This window comes from Pristiophorus japonicus, chromosome 2, assembly GCF_044704955.1.
Source record: "Pristiophorus japonicus isolate sPriJap1 chromosome 2, sPriJap1.hap1, whole genome shotgun sequence".
NCBI lineage: Eukaryota > Metazoa > Chordata > Chondrichthyes > Pristiophoridae > Pristiophorus > Pristiophorus japonicus.
Window position 1 is genome coordinate 266,332,992 of NC_091978.1, and position 18,015 is coordinate 266,351,006.

At 41.9% G+C, this 18,015-nt stretch overlaps 1 protein-coding gene and 1 long non-coding RNA gene across 8 annotated transcripts in view; one reads left to right on the top strand and one right to left on the bottom strand.

Moving 5' to 3' along the window:
- LOC139245886 (uncharacterized) overlaps positions 1–13,879 on the bottom strand; it is a 69,410-nt gene extending 55,531 nt beyond the window's left edge. For all 4 annotated transcript variants that reach the window (XR_011590149.1, XR_011590148.1, XR_011590150.1 and 1 more), the window contains exons 1-2: positions 13,590–13,879; positions 10,215–10,411 (exon numbers count right to left, since the gene is read on the bottom strand). This is a non-coding gene — a long non-coding RNA (uncharacterized lncRNA). The remainder of the gene's footprint in view (positions 1–10,214; positions 10,412–13,589) is intronic.
- spock3 (SPARC (osteonectin), cwcv and kazal like domains proteoglycan 3) overlaps positions 1–18,015 on the top strand; it is a 1,033,635-nt gene that overhangs the window by 712,229 nt on the left and 303,391 nt on the right. The window lies entirely within an intron of this gene.

The following is an 18,015-nucleotide window of genomic DNA, read 5'->3' on the forward strand; positions in this document are numbered from 1 at the left end:
AGGGCTGATCCCGTCTGCTGCTACCCTCATCCCCAGGAATTCTACATCTGGAGCTAGGAAGACGCACTTGGCCTTTTTCACTCGCAGCCCTACCCAGTTCCAGTCTGCGTAGCACCTCCTCCAGGCTGTGGAGGTGTTCTTCAGTATCGTAACCCGTAATGAGGATGTCGTCCTGAAAAACCACCGTCCCTGGAATCGACTTGAGGAGGCTTTCCATATTTCGTTGGAAGATCGCGGCGGCCGAGCGAATCCCGGACGGACATCTGTTGTACTCAAACAACCCCTTGTGTGTCGTGATGGTGGTCAGCTTCTTTGACTCACTCGCCAGCTCCTGGGTCATGTAAGCTGAGGTCAGGTCCAATTTTGAAAAAAGTTTGCCACCGGATAGCGTATCAAAGAGGTCCTCCGCTCTCGGTAGCGGGTACTGGTCTTGGAGTGACACCCGATTGATGCTGTCCTTGTAATCGCCACATATCCTGACTGACCCATCCGCCTTGAGCACCGGCACAATCGGGCTCGCCCAGTCACTGAATTCGACTGGCGAGATGATGCCTTCCCTCAGCAGGCGGTCCAATTCGCCTTCTATCTTTTCCTGCATCACGTACGGCACTGCCCTGGCCTTGTGGTGTACTGGCCTGGCGTCCGGGTTTATGTGAATCACTACCTTGGCCCCCATGAACGTGCCAATGCCAGGTTGAAATAATGAGTCAAATTTGTCCAGGACCTGAGAGCATGATACTCGCTCCACAGAGGAAATTGCATTGACATCGCTCCATTTCCAGTTCATGACAGCAAGCCAACTCCTCCCCAGTAGTACGGGACCATCCCCTGGGACAATCCAGAGTGGCAGTCTAATCTCCGAATCTTTGTGGGTCACGACTACCGTGGCGCTGCCTAGCACCGGAATTATCTCCTTTGTGTAAGTCCGTAGCTGTGCGTCAATCGCCGATAATTTTGGCCTTCTGGCCTTGGACACCCACAACTTTTCGAACTGTTTGATACCCATCAGAGACTGGGTGGCACCCGTGTCTAGCTCCATTGATACTGGGATGCCATTGAGAAGCACTTTCATCATTATCGGTGGCATCCTGGTGTATGAACTGTATACGTGCTCCACATGAACTCGCTGAACTTCAGCTTCCAGCGATTTCCCCCAGTGTCCATTTCTGCAATTTCTGCAGGTATTTTGCTCATCTCTGCAAACTCCGGCTGAGTGTGTGCCTCCACGCCTCCATCATGAGCTGCGGTTTGAAACAAAAGGTCCCTTGCCAGTCGATCGTCCCTGACTGCCCCTGTTATTGCCCTTGAATGCGCCATTAACAGGTGTTGATGGCCCCATTACTGACCGCATTGTCCCTTGCAATGGCGTGAATCGCTGTTCAGCTTGCCATTGTCTCTGTCGAACTCCCCTTCTGGGTTCGACTACATGTTGGGGCATGCCCGACTGCCCTTGTCTGCCTGGAGAACTGTGTGCTGCTTTAACCATGTTGAATCTCTGTCCCAACCATTCCTTAGCACAGTACCTCTCGTCTGTTCTGCTCGTGGCCATGCTCGCGTGGTTTAAATCCCAGTTTCTTGTCGCCATTGATACATCCTTACTATACAGTATAAATGCACACGAGGCCCATGCTTGAGAGAAGGTCAGTCTGTGACCTGTCCTTTATTTCTTACCACTCAAGTGCACGAAGTGGGTGGAGCTTCCCCTTTTATTCCTGAAGGTCCAGGTTAGGAGTGTCTCCCATCTAGTGGTCATTGTTCTCACGGTGTACAACTTAGGTCAGTTTATACATGGGTTACAATGCTGGTTGAATACATGACAGCTTCCTTCAGACGAACGACTCAGAGCCAAAACAATTTTGCGAGAATACCTAGTGGTCATGGAGGCACCTTCAATTCCAGTCGGAGGCGTATGGGGAGATGACTTCCCCATACGTAGGGAAATGCTGGAGTCACGTGGGCCTGGACCACCAATCACTAGGTCGTATTCTCATTGATAAAAATGGGATCTCCGTTTGTGCGAGATCCCATTACTATCAATGAGAAAACCCTGCTAAGACAAGAAACATAGCATAATAAATTAATAAAAACACCTTGCATATTTAAAATTAATTCAAATTAAATGTAATTAAAGAAAAATAAATATTTTCGGGACTTTTTTTTAATGTGTTTCACTAGGGTTAAAAATAACCTTACCTTAATGGACAGAGTTTTTAACATAAACATGAATGATTACATTTAATTTTATATATATTTTAAAACTTATGCTGGCAAAAGTAAACTATACGCCTGCTTTTACCAGGCGTAAAGTTTGCTGGGCATGGGTTGGGCAAATAGCCCAATCTCTCCCGCGCGAATGTCCTTCTCCTGGGGATGTGGAGGATCCTTGACTGATCAGAAAAGCTGTTTTTTGGTGATGCGCATCTCGCCTTGAAAACTGGCTTTTGCGAGGTGTTGCTGGGTCCGTGCGCACTTCGCGAGGCCGGAATTTTCGGTACATTGAATGGACCTTGCAGCCCGTTAAAGAGACTGAATTATCTATTCATTCAATTTTCCTCGCCACATTGCTTAATTCAAATTACTAGATAGATTAATTTATTTTTGCAAAGGCTACTTTGAATTGCTTAAATATTTATCAGAAAGCTGTGTCCTGGCCAAAAAGATATTTGCGAAATAAAGTATAATAACTGGAATTATGTGGTGTATAATTTATTATAGTTATAGAAGATGCATATCTTTGATCCAATAAAACCTGGTTTTCTGGTTAGTTATTTACATCAGCATGCGTTAAGCTTGTATAGTACTGTTCTGTTATTAAATTAAGGAACATATGACTAATTATTTGTGTGACAGGGTTTTCCCTATTCACTTAAGTGAACTGGTGTGATTGTAATTATTTTGGGAAAGCATGTAATTGAAAATGTGAAGATATAATTGCAATTTCCTGCAGTAAACTGCATAAAGTCTAATGTAGTCAACTTATTGTATTCAGCCTAGCAAAATCATTTGTGAAAGTTTTGCAGTGACTGAGATGGACGTGCTATAGTAAACCGTTTTCAAAGCTGCCAATACAAATGTGAGGGCTCCATCACGATAAGAAGTGCAGTGGTTCAAGCAGATGGCCCAACACCACCTTCTCAAGACAACTAGGATTGGGTAATAAATGCAGCTTTTCCAGTATTACCCAAGAACAAATAAAAAACACATTTGATTACCCTTTTAAACACACAACATCACAACAGTAAAGCCTAGGAACAGTGATGCAAAATAAATGAAACTAAAAACTCAACGATATGTTAAATGTGGAGAATGTATTCTGTATAGCTAAAAAACATTGTAATGCCATTGGTCTGTAATCAAAACTTCTTCATATCCTAATGTTAGGAAGTCATAGCTGCACACCAATAGTATTGCATAATATTTTATTTAGAAACCTAGTTGAAGGGCCAAGGTTCATAGGATGAAAAGAATAGAATAGAATAGAAGGTGAGGTACATCTGGTGACTGTGATTAGGTTATGTCAGCCTTGGGTTTTAAGAAATAAAGTTCAAGAAAGTGATTGATCATGAGAATGGCACAGAGTGGGTAGATCAGAAGAAAAACTTAAAAAGGGTCTCATAACCATTCCAGGACATCAAAACACCTTGGTTAATTTAACATTTCATTTTCAATTCAGAAATGGATTTGAAATCACTCTAAATCATATGATCCCAAATCACTTTACCAATGTGTTAGCTTCTTGGCTCTAAAAGGAAATACAAATGTAACTGCATATAAATAAAATAGACATGTACATTGATTATTTAAAAAAAATATTTGTTTAATTTTTACATGATCAGTCCAAATGCTGGTATAATTGTTGTCAATTGAAAAAATAATTTTGTTTAGAAGCTAGAATTTTCAGTCCAAACAATCCTGTGCCTTTTTCATAGAGCAACCTCACTATATCCCTCTGTTAACATAATTCCCAGCACCTTGTTTGCTTATTTTTTGAGTGAGGCTAAGATCTGTGTTGATGATTTCTCGATTATAACCATAAATATCTCTCCTGATCACCCTGCTGTACCACTATTCAATTTATCACATGTTTGCTCTGCCTCCAGAAACACTCTCAATTGTCTATTATCCATTTATACTGGCTGCTTCAGAGGTCTTCCCGAGTAACTTATTCCATAGCTGTTATTGATGAATAGGCTGGATCTCTTTCCTCTTGAAAAAAGAAGGTCGATGGGTGACCTAATAGAGGTCTTAAAATTCTGAAAGATTTTGATAGAGTGGATACAGAGAGAATGTTGCCACTTGTGGGGAATAGAATAACTAGAGGCCATCAATATAAGATAGTCACCAACAAATCCAATAGGGAATTCAGAAGAAACTTCTGAAATGGGAGGGAGAACAGCCAGTTGTCGTGGTGCACATTGGTACCAACGACATAGGTAAAAAAAGGGATGAGGTCCTACGAAACGAATTTAAGGAGCTAGAAGCTAAATTAAAAAGTAGGACATCAAAAGTAGTAATCTCGGGATTGCTACCAGTGCCACGTGCTAGTCAGAGTAGGAATCGCAGGATAACGCAGATGAATACGTGGCTTGAGCAGTGGTGCAGCAGGGAGGGATTCAAATTTCTGGGGCATTGGAACCGGTTCTGGGGGAGGTGGGACCAGTACAAACCGGACGGTCTGCACCTGGGCAGGACCGGAACCAATATCCTAGGGGGAGTGTTTGCTAGTGCTGTTGGGGAGGAGTTAAACTAATATGGCAGGGGGATGGGAACCAATGCAGGGAGACAGAGGGAGACAAAAAGGAGGCAAAAGCAAAAGACAGAAAGGAGATGAGGAAAAGTGGAGGGCAGAGAAACCTAAGGCAAAGAACAAAAAGGGCCACTGTACAGCAAAATTCTAAAAGGACAAAGGGTGTTAAAAATACAAGCCTGAAGCCTTTGTGTCTTAATGCAAGGAGTATCCGCAATAAGGTGGATGAATTAACTGTGCAAATAGACGTTAACAAATATGATGTGATTGGGATTACGGAGACGTGGCTCCAGGATGATCAGGGCTGGGAACTCAACATCCAGGGGTAGTCAACATTCAGGAAGGATAGAATAAAAAGAAAAGGAGGTGGGGTAGCATTGCTGGTTAAAGAGGAGATTAATGCAATAGTTAGGAAAGACATTAGCTTGGATGATGTGGAATCTATATGGGTAGAGCTGCAGAACACCAAAGGGCAAAAAACGTTGGTGGGAGTTGTGTACAGACCTCCAAACAGTAGTAGTGATGTTGGGGAGGGCATCAAACAGGAAATTAGGGGTGCATGCAATAAAGGTGTAGCAGTTATAATGGGTGACTTTAATATGCACATAGATTGGGCTAGCCAAACTGGAAGCAATACGGTGGAGGAGGATTTCCTGGAGTGCATAAGGGATGGTTTTCTGGACCAATATGTCGAGGAACCAACTAGGGGGGAGGCCATCTTAGACTGGGTGTTGTGTAATGAGAGAGGATTAATTAGCAATCTCATTGTGCGAGGCCCCTTGGGGAAGAGTGACCATAATATGGTGGAATTCTGCATTAGGATGGAGAATGAAACAGTTAATTCAGAGACCATGGTCCAGAACTTAAAGAAGGGTAACTTTGAAGGTATGAGGCGTGAATTGGCTAGGATAGATTGGCGAATGATACTTAGAGGGTTGACTGTGGATGGGCAATGGCAGACATTTAGAGACCGCATGGATGAATTACAACAATTGTACATTCCTGTCTGGCGTAAAAATAAAAAAGGGAAGGTGGCTCAACCGTGGCTATCAAGGGAAATCAGGGATAGTATTAAAGCCAAGGAAGTGGCATACAAATTGGCCAGAAATAGCAGCGAACCCGGGGACTGGGAGAAATTTAGAACTCAGCAGAGGAGGACAAAGGGTTTGATTAGGGCAGGGAAAATGGAGTACGAGAAGAAGCTTGCAGGGAACATTAAGGCTGATTGCAAAAGTTTCTATAGGTATGTAAAGAGAAAAAGGTTAGTAAAGACAAACGTAGGTCCCCTGCAGTCAGAATCAGGGGAAGTCATAACGGGGAACAAAGAAATGGCAGACCAATTGAACAAGTACTTTGGTTCGGTATTCACTAAGGAGGACACAAACAACCTTCCGGATATAAAAGGGGTCAGAGGGTCTAGTAAGGAGGAGGAACTGAGGGAAATCTTTATTAGTCGGGATATTGTGTTGGGGAAATTGATGGGATTGAAGGCCGATAAATCCCCAGGGCCTGATGGACTGCATCCCAGAGTACTTAAGGAGGTGGCCTTGGAAATAGCAGATGCATTGACAGTCATTTTCCAACATTCCATTGACTCTGGATCAGTTCCTATCGAGTGGAGGGTAGCCAATGTAACCCCACTTTTTAAAAAATGTGGGAGAGAAAGCAGGGAATTATAGACCGGTCAGCCTGACCTCAGTAGTGGGTAAAATGATGGAATCAATTATTAAGGATGTCATAGCAGCGCATTTGGAAAATGGTGACATGATAGGTCCAAGTCAGCATGGATTTGTGAAAGGGAAATCATGCTTGACAAATCTTCTGGAATTTTTTGAGGATGTTTCCAGTAAAGTGGACAAAGGAGAACCAGTTGATGTGGTATATTTGGACTTTCAGAAGGCTTTCGACAAGGTCCCACACAAGAGATTAATGTGCAAAGTTAAAGCACATGGGATTGGGGGTAGTGTGCTGACGTGGATTGAGAACTGGTTGTCAGACAGGAAGCAAAGAGTAGGAGTAAATGTGTACTTTTCAGAATGGCAGGCAGTGACTAGTGGGGTACCGCAAGGTTCTGTGCTGGGGCCCCAGCTGTTTACATTGTACATTAATGATTTAGACGAGGGGATTAAATGCAGTATCTCCAAATTTGCGGATGACACTAAGTTGGGTGGCAGTGTGAGCTGCGAGGAGGATGCTATGAGGCTGAAGAGTGACTTGGATAGGTTAGGTGAGTGGCAAATGCATGGCAGATGAAGTATAATGTGGATAAATGTGAGGTTATCCACTTTGGTGGTAAAAACAGAGAGACAGACTATTATCTGAATGGTGACAGATTAGGAAAAGGGAAGGTGCAACGAGACCTGGGTGTCATGGTACATCAGTCATTGAAGGTTGGCATGCAGGTACAGCAGGCGGTTAAGAAAGCAAATGGCATGTTGGCCTTCAAAGCGAGGGGATTTGAGTACAGGGGCAGGGAGGTGTTGCTACAGTTGTACAGGCCCTTGGTGAGGCCACACCTGGAGTATTGTGTACAGTTTTGGTCTCCTAACTTGAGGAAGGACATTCTTGCTATTGAGGGAGTGCAGCGAAGATTCACCAGACTGATTCCCAGGATGGTGGGACTGACCTATCAAGAAAGACTGGATCAACTGGGCTTGTATTCACTGGAGTTCAGAAAAATGAGAGGGGACCTCATAGAAACGTTTAAAATTCTGACGGGTTTAGACAGGTTCGATGCAGGAAGAATGTTCCCAATGTTGGGGAAGTCCAGAACCAGGGGTCACAGTCTGAGGATAAGGGGTAAGCCATTTAGGACCGAGATGAGGAGAAACTTCTTCACCCAGAGAGTGGTGAACCTGTGGAATTCTCTACCACAGATGGTAGTTGAGGCCAATTCACTAAATATATTCAAAAGGGAGTTAGATGAAGTCCTTACTACTCGGGGGATCAAGGGGTATGGCGAGAAAGCAGGAAGGGGGTACTGAAGTTTCATGTTCAGCCATGAACTCATTGAATGGCGGTGCAGGCTAGAAGGGCTGAATGGCCTGCTCCTGCACCTATTTTCTATGTTTCTATGTTTACCCAAAGAGCGGTGAGAATGTGGAATTCGCTAACACAGGGAGTAGTTGAGCGAACAGTATAGATGCATTTAAGGGGAGGTTAGACAAACATATGAGGAAGAGAAGGGAGTACAGGATTTAGATGTGGAAAGACGGGGATGAAGCTAGAGTGGAGCATAAACGTTGGTATGAACTGGTTGGGCCAAATGGCCAGTTTCTGAGTCGTATGTCCTATTTAATCCCATGTAATTCTTTTGGTAAAAGAGGTTCTACCTGACTTTCTTTCATATTCCTAACTTCCTAATTTTTTGATTTGTGTCTGATATTTCAGCACTTCTCAGTGAACAGTTTGATGTGATCAATTCTGTCAGTTCTTTCATATTCTTGAAAATTAAAAAAAAAAATCAAACAAGGCTAATTTCCTTTACCTTTCTTCATAACTTAATATTCTGATACCTGAAATCATTTTGGTTGCTCACCTCTGATCTTCTCAAAGGAAATAATATCTTTGCTATCATTAAGTGATCAGAACTGCACAAAATATTCTACATGGTGTCAGAACAAAGCTCTCTGCCAGAATAATACCTGTTTTGATTTGTACTCAAACCTTCTGTTAACATAACCCAGTACTGTATTTGCCTTTTTATTGCAACTAAGCATTTATTTATTCTCTACAACTGCTTGATCTCATTCCTGATCAGCCAACTGCACCACTATTCCATTTATCTCATAGGGTTGAAATTGGTCTTTGCCAGTAACATGCAACAGGTTCAGAGCAAATCGACTGCCCATTTTACACCGTACACAATTTTCTTTTCCATTAAAATCATAGCTAATTTGCTATGAGCCTGTTTCGTGCTACTGGCGAAGACCAAATTTACCCCATGAACCTTTTCTGAGGGGAGACTTTCCACTTTCGTACTTTCAAAACACTGCTGGAACACATAGCGGGAAATTGCACACTCCTAGTCCATGATTTTCCACTCATTAACATTAATGAGCAGAAAATGATGGACTGTGGCAGCAGAATTTCCCATTGTGCACTCGCATCATGTAGTAGGAGCGTTGAAATGGAAAATCTTTCCTTTAATCCCTTGCTCCCATGTTAATTATTTTATACTTCTCCTCATTGAATGCAAATTTTCCACCATTCCCAGGCCTCATGTGGCTGAATATCCCACCCATTACAACAACGGCTCTATAGAAATTTGGGGCCACTATGTGTGAGGCCTGTGAAATTGTTTGTATGTTCATATATGAGTGAATGAATGAGAAGAGGGTAAGATATAAGAGCATACTGGTGCTATGCCTGAGTTTCAGCCAAACATGCTGTTTCATATTTCCCTATTCCCATCATGCTCTGACATGGATGTCCAAGATGGCTTCTTCCAAGTGAGTGAAGGGTCTGATTTGAGGGCCCTTGTCTCCATCAGAGTTGTGCCCTTCAATATGTGCCATCTTATTCTACAAGCAGAAATGTATTCTTGCACTCTTGTAAGTTAAAGGAACACATGCAGAGTAACAGGTATGTACCCAACCTGTGTGTCAGTAAATGATGTTACATCATGCAGCTAGGTTGTGATACCTTCATTTGAGGTGTAATGCCCCTGGAAGATGCAAGCGTGGCTAAGCTTTTAATTGTACTTTTATCTTAAATGTGCACCCTACTTTGGTATGGGAATGGATGAGATGCAATTGAAGTGTTTGTGTGAGCACTTGACATGGATAATCAATAAATGTGGAACAGTTTGACAGGCAACACATTATGACACTTGGGCTGCCTACCCAACACATGGTATCTTGTCTAATCTTACTTTGCAAAATTTCTTAAAGTGTGCCATCTTCTCCTGTGTTTGTTCCCAAGTTCCACAGGTAGAATAAACAGTGTTAAGCTTAGCCACTGCAACCTGCTAGGCATGGTGAATTGCTATCTGCTGTGGAGGATGCTCCCTCATCATAAGCAACTTATGCAGCAACCTCTCTATCTCACCAACCAATAGGGTTGGATGCTGCAATGGCCAGACTCCATTCTATGTCTCCAGATTGGATTTTCTTTGACTTCATTTTTGCCTGGCTCTTCTTTTCCCCTCTCCTCCCTTTCAGCCTTGAAAAAGCCTTCAAAATGTTTAATATGCATTTTGAGCTCTTCCAAAATACTCTTAATTTTTATCCCTATCCCGTTATGGTCACGTACTTTTACGTGGTCATATACATTTAAATTTCAGCTGCAGTTTCCTCATGAAGCTAACTCTCCATGCATGACCAAAACTATACAGGAGGCTATTATTTATTATGTAAATGAGCTGAACCTGAAAAATTGCAGGCAATCAGTTCATTCCATAGTCAGCCTGCTTTGTGCCAGCAGCCTGTCATTTCTGTACTCTGCTTAATTGGGACAGCAAACTCACCGCTTGAATCCTTCTAATATGATGGCCTTGTTCTTCTGTTACTGAATTTTTATTGTGTTTCTTATTTTGATTTCATCTGCAAATTTGGACATTTTTCTTCCTATCCTTGTTTAGGAGAAATGTTCCGAGAATTTCAAAGATCTGTCTGCGTAGGAGAAATCTTCTGAGTCTTTTTGGACGTACTTTCAGAAAAAGCACTAAAAAAGTAAAATATAAAAGATGAAACATTTGTTATACTCTTACTGTATTTACGACTTCTATCAAATGCTGTCTGCTACACTGACAAAGTGCTGATTCCATCAATGAAGGCTGAACCTATCTTTGTTCTTCCTTGAATTTCTAAAGCTATGTAGAATAATCACAGAGCAATTACAGGCAATACTTATTCCTCAATCTTGATCTAGTAGGAGACCATTAGTGTTACAGCAAGAACCTTTGGAGAATGAAAATAGTGTGGAAGTAATCAAATTTTAGTACACACCAACAAGTTAATTTTCAGTTTCTGCATTATCAGGTTTATCTCAGTAAAGATTTGTATCCTAAGTAAATAATTCTTCCCAAAGTTTTCATCTGTACCATAGTGAGAAGCAACATGAATAGTCTAATTCTTATTTGTATATATTTTATTCTAAATTAAGATGTAATTATATGAGGAGATGATTATTGTTTTGCCTCACTTATTTTCTTTCCTAATGTTTTAGAAAATTAAACAAATAGGGCCCAAGTTTCCACATGATTTGTGCCTGATTTTTAGGAGCAACTGGTGGAGAACGGACTATCTTAGAAATCGCAATTCTCCACATTTTTTTTTCTGCAGTTCTAGTCAGGTAGAACAGTTCTACTTTGGAACAGAATTTTTTCTTCAAAAGGGGGCGTGTCCGGCCACTGATGCCTGATTTCAAAGTTTCCACAGTGAAAACGTACTCCAAACTAACTTAGAATAGAGCAAGTGAAGATTTTTGTAGAACTGAAAAAACCTGTTCTACACATTAAAAAATCAGGCGCAGGTTACAAATTAGGCATCCAGAACGAGGTGGGGAAGGGAAGTCATTAAATTCTACAATAAATCCTTATTTATACTTCTACAAATATTATACAAATAAATCCAACCTGAATAAACATTTATAAGAAAAGAAAAGATTAAATAAACCATCTTCCTACCTGTGTGAAAGTGCTTCAGTCAGCTCAGCGATGTGGCGATGTTCCCGCGAACGGGAGGGAGGGAGGGGCAGGCAGTAACCAGGCAGCAAGCAGCCTTCCACTTGAGGTGGAAGCCTTACAGTCAGCTCAGCGTCGTTCCCGCGAACGGGAGAGAGGGGAGGGGAGGGGCAGGCAGTAACCAGGCAGCAAGCAGCCTTCCACTTGAGGTGGAAGCCTTACAGTCAGATCAGCGATGTTCCCGCGAACGGGAGAGAGGGGAGGGGAGGGGCAGGCAGTAACCAGGCAGCAAGCAGCTTTCCACTTGAGGTGGAAGCCTTACAGTCAGCTCAGCGATGTTCCCGCGAACGGGAGGGAGGGAGGGAGGGAGGGAGGGAGGGAGGGGCAGTAAGCAGGAAGCCTCAGTGCTGATGTGCTGATGGCAATGTGGTTTTATTAAAAAATGTTCAAAAATTAAACAGCTACAAAGAACTACAAAAATGGCCGAGTGCCAATGTTTCCTTCACACTGCGCGTGCGCGAACGCTCCAACGCGCATGCGCAGCGTTGCCGGCAGGAAAAAAACTAATTTAAATAGTACCCGCCCCCTCCCACTTACAAAATCGGCGCGAGTGTAGGCTCCGCCCCCCTGGGCGCCGCGCCAAACAGACAAGGAGCTGCAGGGCTCTCCAGAATCGCGAGTATTTTTTCCGGCACTGTTTTAGGCGCGAAAAACGGGCGCCCAGCTCGGAGGGGCGCTCGTTTTTTATCGTGTGGAAACTTGGGCCCTTAGAGTGGCAATTTAAAAAAATAAAGGAGAAGTTCACATTTTATGCTGTTGTATTTTCTAATGGGAGGATTCATCTATACATATACAAAATATTCTCTGCAACCATTTTAGGTTTATTGTCTATTATGTGCTAATCAGTGGAAACTGATTTATTCCAATTAACCACAAGATAAACTTGGCTGCATAAGGTCCCTCAGTCCATATGTTCCCATCATTCCAGAATGCCAACCCTGACAGAATCCTAAGTCCTGGCTTCAACCATCCTTACTTGCAACCACTTCCAGCTTTTGATCACTCTTTGTATAAATATGTTTACCTTTACAGCTCTAAAATGTGCCCTGGTTTCCTGGTGGATCTGAAAATACTATTTTGGATTTATTTTCTTTATCTTTTATGCCACAATAAAGTCCCTTCTGAAATGTATCATTTGGAAGGTCACGAGCCCTAGCTTATCAAGTTCTTCATACTTTTTTCTTTGAATGGGATCTGCCTTGTTGCTCTGCTCTGCACTGCCTTTAGAGTCTGATAGGCCAGGTGTAGCCTTATCACTGCACTGTAAGGCTTCACATGACCCTAAGGATTTTAACTCCATTATTTTGATAATATAACCCAGCATCCTCATTTCCCACATTGCAACAGCGACTACACTCCAAAAGTACTTCATTGGCTGCAAAGTGCTTTGAGATGTCTGGTGGTTGTGATAGGCACTATATAAATGCAAGTCTTTCTTTTTTTCTATTTGCTTCATTTATTGCCACCTAATAATGTTTGGCAATGGGTGGTTTTGTTAGAGCAAGTAGGAAGAAACTATTTCCTCCAGCAAGTGGGTAACTAACCAAAGGTCATAGATTTATAATAATTAGCAAAAGAACTAGAGCGGAAATGAGGAGAAAAGTCTTCACACGGAGGGTTGTTAGGATCTTGAATGCACTGAAAGTATGGTAGAATTAGATTCCATAATAACTATCAAAAGGCAATTAGTCATGTAATTGAAGAGGAGTAACTTGCGGGGGGGTGGGGAAGCTGGGGAGTGGGACTAAATTGGACAGCTCTTTCAAAGATCCGGCATGAAGGGCCGAATGGCCTACTTCTGTGCTGTAAGATTCTATGGGGTGGCAATTTGGTTGCACTGCTATTACGGCCTTAACCCGGGCAGAGCGGTAAATTTTGCACCGGGAAATTGTTTGTGTCTCCAGCTGCAGAATTTACCTGCTGGTCCCTGAGTGTAGAGCGGAGTGCTAAGGGAGGCATTCCACACCTCTTTTAGGGTGCTAGGCCAGCTGAGCAAATGAAAATCCCGAGCTAAACAGCTGGCCTCCAAGCGCCCGAAAAGAAATTTCTATGGAAAAAACATCTGGAAAAAAAACACCAAAAACATTCCCAATACTTTCCTGCTGCCACATCCACATGAATCGCAAAAATATAAAAATAAAAAACAATCACACTTACCTTAGGTACACATTCCTTCCCTCACTGCGGCTGCTACAGCTGGAATCACCAGCTTTCACAGGCGGTCCCACTAGCGTGTACTACAAGACGCTACGGGTCGGACGACTTTCAAATTTCGAGCCGATGTCGCAACCTTTGAGTGGGATCTGCCTTGTTGCTCTGATCTGCACTGCCTTTAGAGTCTGATAGGCCAGGTGTAGCCTTATCACTGCACTGTAAGGCTTCACATGACCCTAAGGATTTTAACTCCATTGTCGGTGTGCAATGCAACCAGGAGCATTGCACACCGGCTCGCCTCTCCCAGGCAGTACTGCTCTGCGCTCCCGCTAACCTGGCACCGAATGTCCTGGCATGGCGCTGGAAGCTGACCACCCGCCCGGAAATGCCCTCCGGGCGAAACCAGAGATGGCAACGATCCGAAACTCCTGTCCAATGATTCTAATGGTGAGTGATGGAGTCAAGTAACATTCTTCTTTCAACTTTCATCCCAGCAGCTGAGAACTTTAATAAGAGGGAAGATTGGACATTCAGCGATATTTGATCTCAGGCTTTTTATTTTGCTCCATTTCTTTCCTGCCTGATTTAGCTTGTTTCTTTACTTTGAAACTCATCTCTTCCCTTATTTGCTTTCCGCTCCTGTATTATCAGAGGATTTAAGTTGCTGTTTTATACTTTTAACAGAGCTGGCTCTAGTGTTTTCCAAGCAGATGTTTTGCAAACCAGGTTGGGAAGTTTCCATTTCATAGGGTTTCCTGAGCATTCAGATATACATTTCCCAGAACATAACACTACTTTTAGAAACTTCCTCATACCACCTTTGTTTCTCAGTGAGATTTTAATTTAGCTTTTCACAAATTAATGTCCAGCGGCAAGATTTTCAGGGATATAGTTGTAATGCAGCCTCATCCTAAATTCCCACCCTTGATGTTGAGTTTCAGCTATCTTTTTTCCTGCAGCTCAGATGTAGGATTAAAGTTCCACTGCACTGTTTTGAATCTACACAAGATAATATCCATCATAAAGCTCAGTGAGGTGTCATCCTTCCAAGGGGCGAATTGCAAAATGGCCACTTGAATTGATTTTCCATCCTTATTACTTAGGATGAAGAGTTTGCCTGAGACTGATAAGAGATAATCCATCAGATTGATGACCCTGTTACAGGTTACCTTAAAAGCTATCCTATGAGGCTGCCACTTAATGGAGAGTTATCCACATACAGTATTTAGGTATTAATGTGTTCAACGGCAAACGAGCCAAAGATGGGCAGCGTAAACATTACAAGGACACCCTCAAAGCCTCCCTGATAAAGTGCGACATCACCACTGACACCTGGGAGTCCCTGGCCGAAGACTGCCCTAGTTGGAGAAAGTGCATCCGGGAGGGCGTTGAGCTCTTCGAATCTCAATGCTGAGAGCTTGAAGAGGTCAAGCGCAGGCAGCGGAAGGAGCGTGCGGCAAACCAGTCCCACCCACCTCTTCCCTCGACGAATGCCTGTCCTACCTGAGACAGGGTCTGGGCTCTCGTATTGGACTGTTCAGCCACCAAATAACTCACTTCAGGAGTGGAAGCAAGTCTTCCTCGATTCTTAGGGACTGCCTATGATGATGATGTTCATCTATCTTCCATCAGAGAACTGAAGTTTGGTAGACCCTTTTTCTCTTCAGTTATGTCTAACATCATCCATTTCAGCTTCAGACCTGCTCTTCTCATAAGGAGATACTGCTTTCATATTCATAGACCATTGTATGAAAATGAAAGGAAAGTACATTTATCATCTGTGGCTGAGTTGGTAGCACTATCGCCTTTGTGTCAGAAAGTGATGGGTTCAAGTCCTACTCCAGAGACTTGAGCAAAAAAATCTAGGCTGACATTCCAGAGCAGTACTGAGGGAGTGCTGCATTGTCAGAGGTTCTGTCTTTCAGATGAGACGTTAAACCTAAAGCCCTGTCTGTTCTCCCAGGTGGATGTAAAAGATCCCATGGCAGTATATTGAAGAAGAGCAGGGGAGTTATCCCTGATGTCCTGGCCTATATATAATCCCTCAATCAACATCACAAAAACAGATAATCTGGTCATTATCACATTACTATTTGTGAGAGCTGGCTATGTGCAAATTGGCTGCCGCATTTTCTACCTTACAAAAGTGACTATACTTCAAATAAAAGTACTTCATTGGCTGTAAAATGCTTTGGAAAATTTTGATGTCATGGAAGGTGCTATATAAACGCAAATCTTGCTTTTTCTTTCTTTTAGTCACATATAGTAGAATAATCCTTATTCTCCACATGGAAGGCTCTTCCAAATACTGGCATTCCACTTTCCTCTACTCTCTAACCTGCTGATCATCTGAAATTAGATAATAGAGTAAGTGCTTGTGGTTGCACTGACTTTTGAATGTAGTTGGTATAGTAACCAAAACCGAAGGGACAGTTTGTCTACCTTGTAGTTTTATACCGCTATCAGTTAAAATATAATATTGTAGTTCTACCGCAGTTTTTATTTGGTTTCAGAATATGAAGAGAGTGATAATTTCTAAAAGGATGGGAACTACGTCACCTTTTGGTATTGTTTAAACATTTGTTTAAAGTGCAAATACTAAGTATCAGTGCATAACTTTGGACAAAACAGGGCTGAGTAGCAGTGAGTAGCAGGAGAACTGAGTATGATTTATGAAGAAACTGAAGCTATATGGAAGAACTGTCCAGACATGCTTCACACAAATTTTTAGAGAGGCTGGTACATGGCTTCTATTTTAAGTAATAGTTTGGCACTAAAAGTATGTTATGTGATGTAAATGTTTCTTCAGAAAAATGAGGATTACTTCACTCTTAAGCAAGTAATCTATCTTTTTTTTTGCAGAGCTCCTGGTGAAGTCCTTAGAGGACTAACAAAAATTGTGATTTCTTTGTTTGGGGCTTCATTGTTGTTAACTTCATTTGGAGACATTCAGTTCTCTACGTATTATGTTTCCATGGATTCAAAATATGTGTAGAAGACATTATGGATATTTTGGATGTAGTCTGAATAGATTTTGTGCACAACGCTCTTCAATATTCAAGCAAAAGTATTGAAGCAGAAAAATAGCAGCCATGATACGAGAAATTGACACAAACACAAAAATGTTTTCAATTTTTGGGGGGGAATTGCTGCCATTAAAATTCAATAAACAGTTGATATTCTTCAAGCACATTTCATTAAGTTTGAACACATGGTGTGGCTCACATGCTTATAATGTATGTTTTCAATATGTGCAAGATATATATTTTTATTTGGAGAAAGAAGTTGCTCAAGTTTTTTGCTTTATTTGTGAATTTATAAAGATGGAAGTTTCCAATACATATGATTACATCAATCAGCATCCATTGATACTCATTAGTCTTAAATTTCGGTATTAAAAAAACAGATTAGATGTATTTTATTTTTTTTAAACAGTTTAAATGAAATCATTCCATATTTTCACAGACATTAATCAGGAGAAGTCTGGTGTATGGAACATTAATTTTGTGGCAGTATGAAAAAGCAGCTGCAGTTTCCTGATATGATATCTAGGGCTTTTATATTAATTATGCCTTAGCACAGGATAAATGGAGTAGAAAAATCATTATGTTTAGCTAAGTACAAAGGGAATCAAACTATAATCATTTAGTGCTGTTTTAAAGCATAGAAACTCTTGAAATAACTCCTATTTATTTTTGTAGCATTAAGTATAGCAAATATAATTATTTTACAGACTTTATTTTGAGGCCACACCCTTCTTCGCAGCCTGTTTCAGCTGGGAAAATGGAGTGCCCCCTAGGTTTGGATCTCCACAGTTGTCACCCTGTTGGTAGATAGCCAACCAAAATCAAACACTGAAACTGAAAATACTTGAAACACTCAGTCAGCGTTTGTGGAGAAAACAAGTTGTGTTTCAGTTGTGGATTCTTAATTGAAACCACTCTTTTTCTCAGAGACACATATAGGAAAGTATCTCTCTTTTCCTTGGCAGTCTAACTGAGCACGAACAAAATTTATGACAACCTTGCCAGGTAGCTTTGAGTGACAGGTAGCTTGAAATTCAAACTGTTAAGTTTGGAAGCCAGCAGTGTAACTACTCAGGCATGTGTCTGCCTTAAGAAAGGAATAACAATCCTAAAAGTGTGATAACACCCTGACAATATTGTGCATGTAGTTCGTGACCTCATCGTCAGTTATTGTATATGTAGGCACTCTGTTAATGACTCTACGAGGCAGGGGTATGGTACTTAAACTATGAAGACTGTAGTTCTTTATTGCAGTTCCTAGAGTGAGGACACCAAGAGGTGAGCTCCCTTTTATTAACCCTTAGGTCTCAAGCAGCAGCACCCTCTGGTGTACAGGTAAGCTGTATACAGGGTGAAGGTACATTCAGTGTTACAGTACATCATAACATTGTAGGCATGCATGC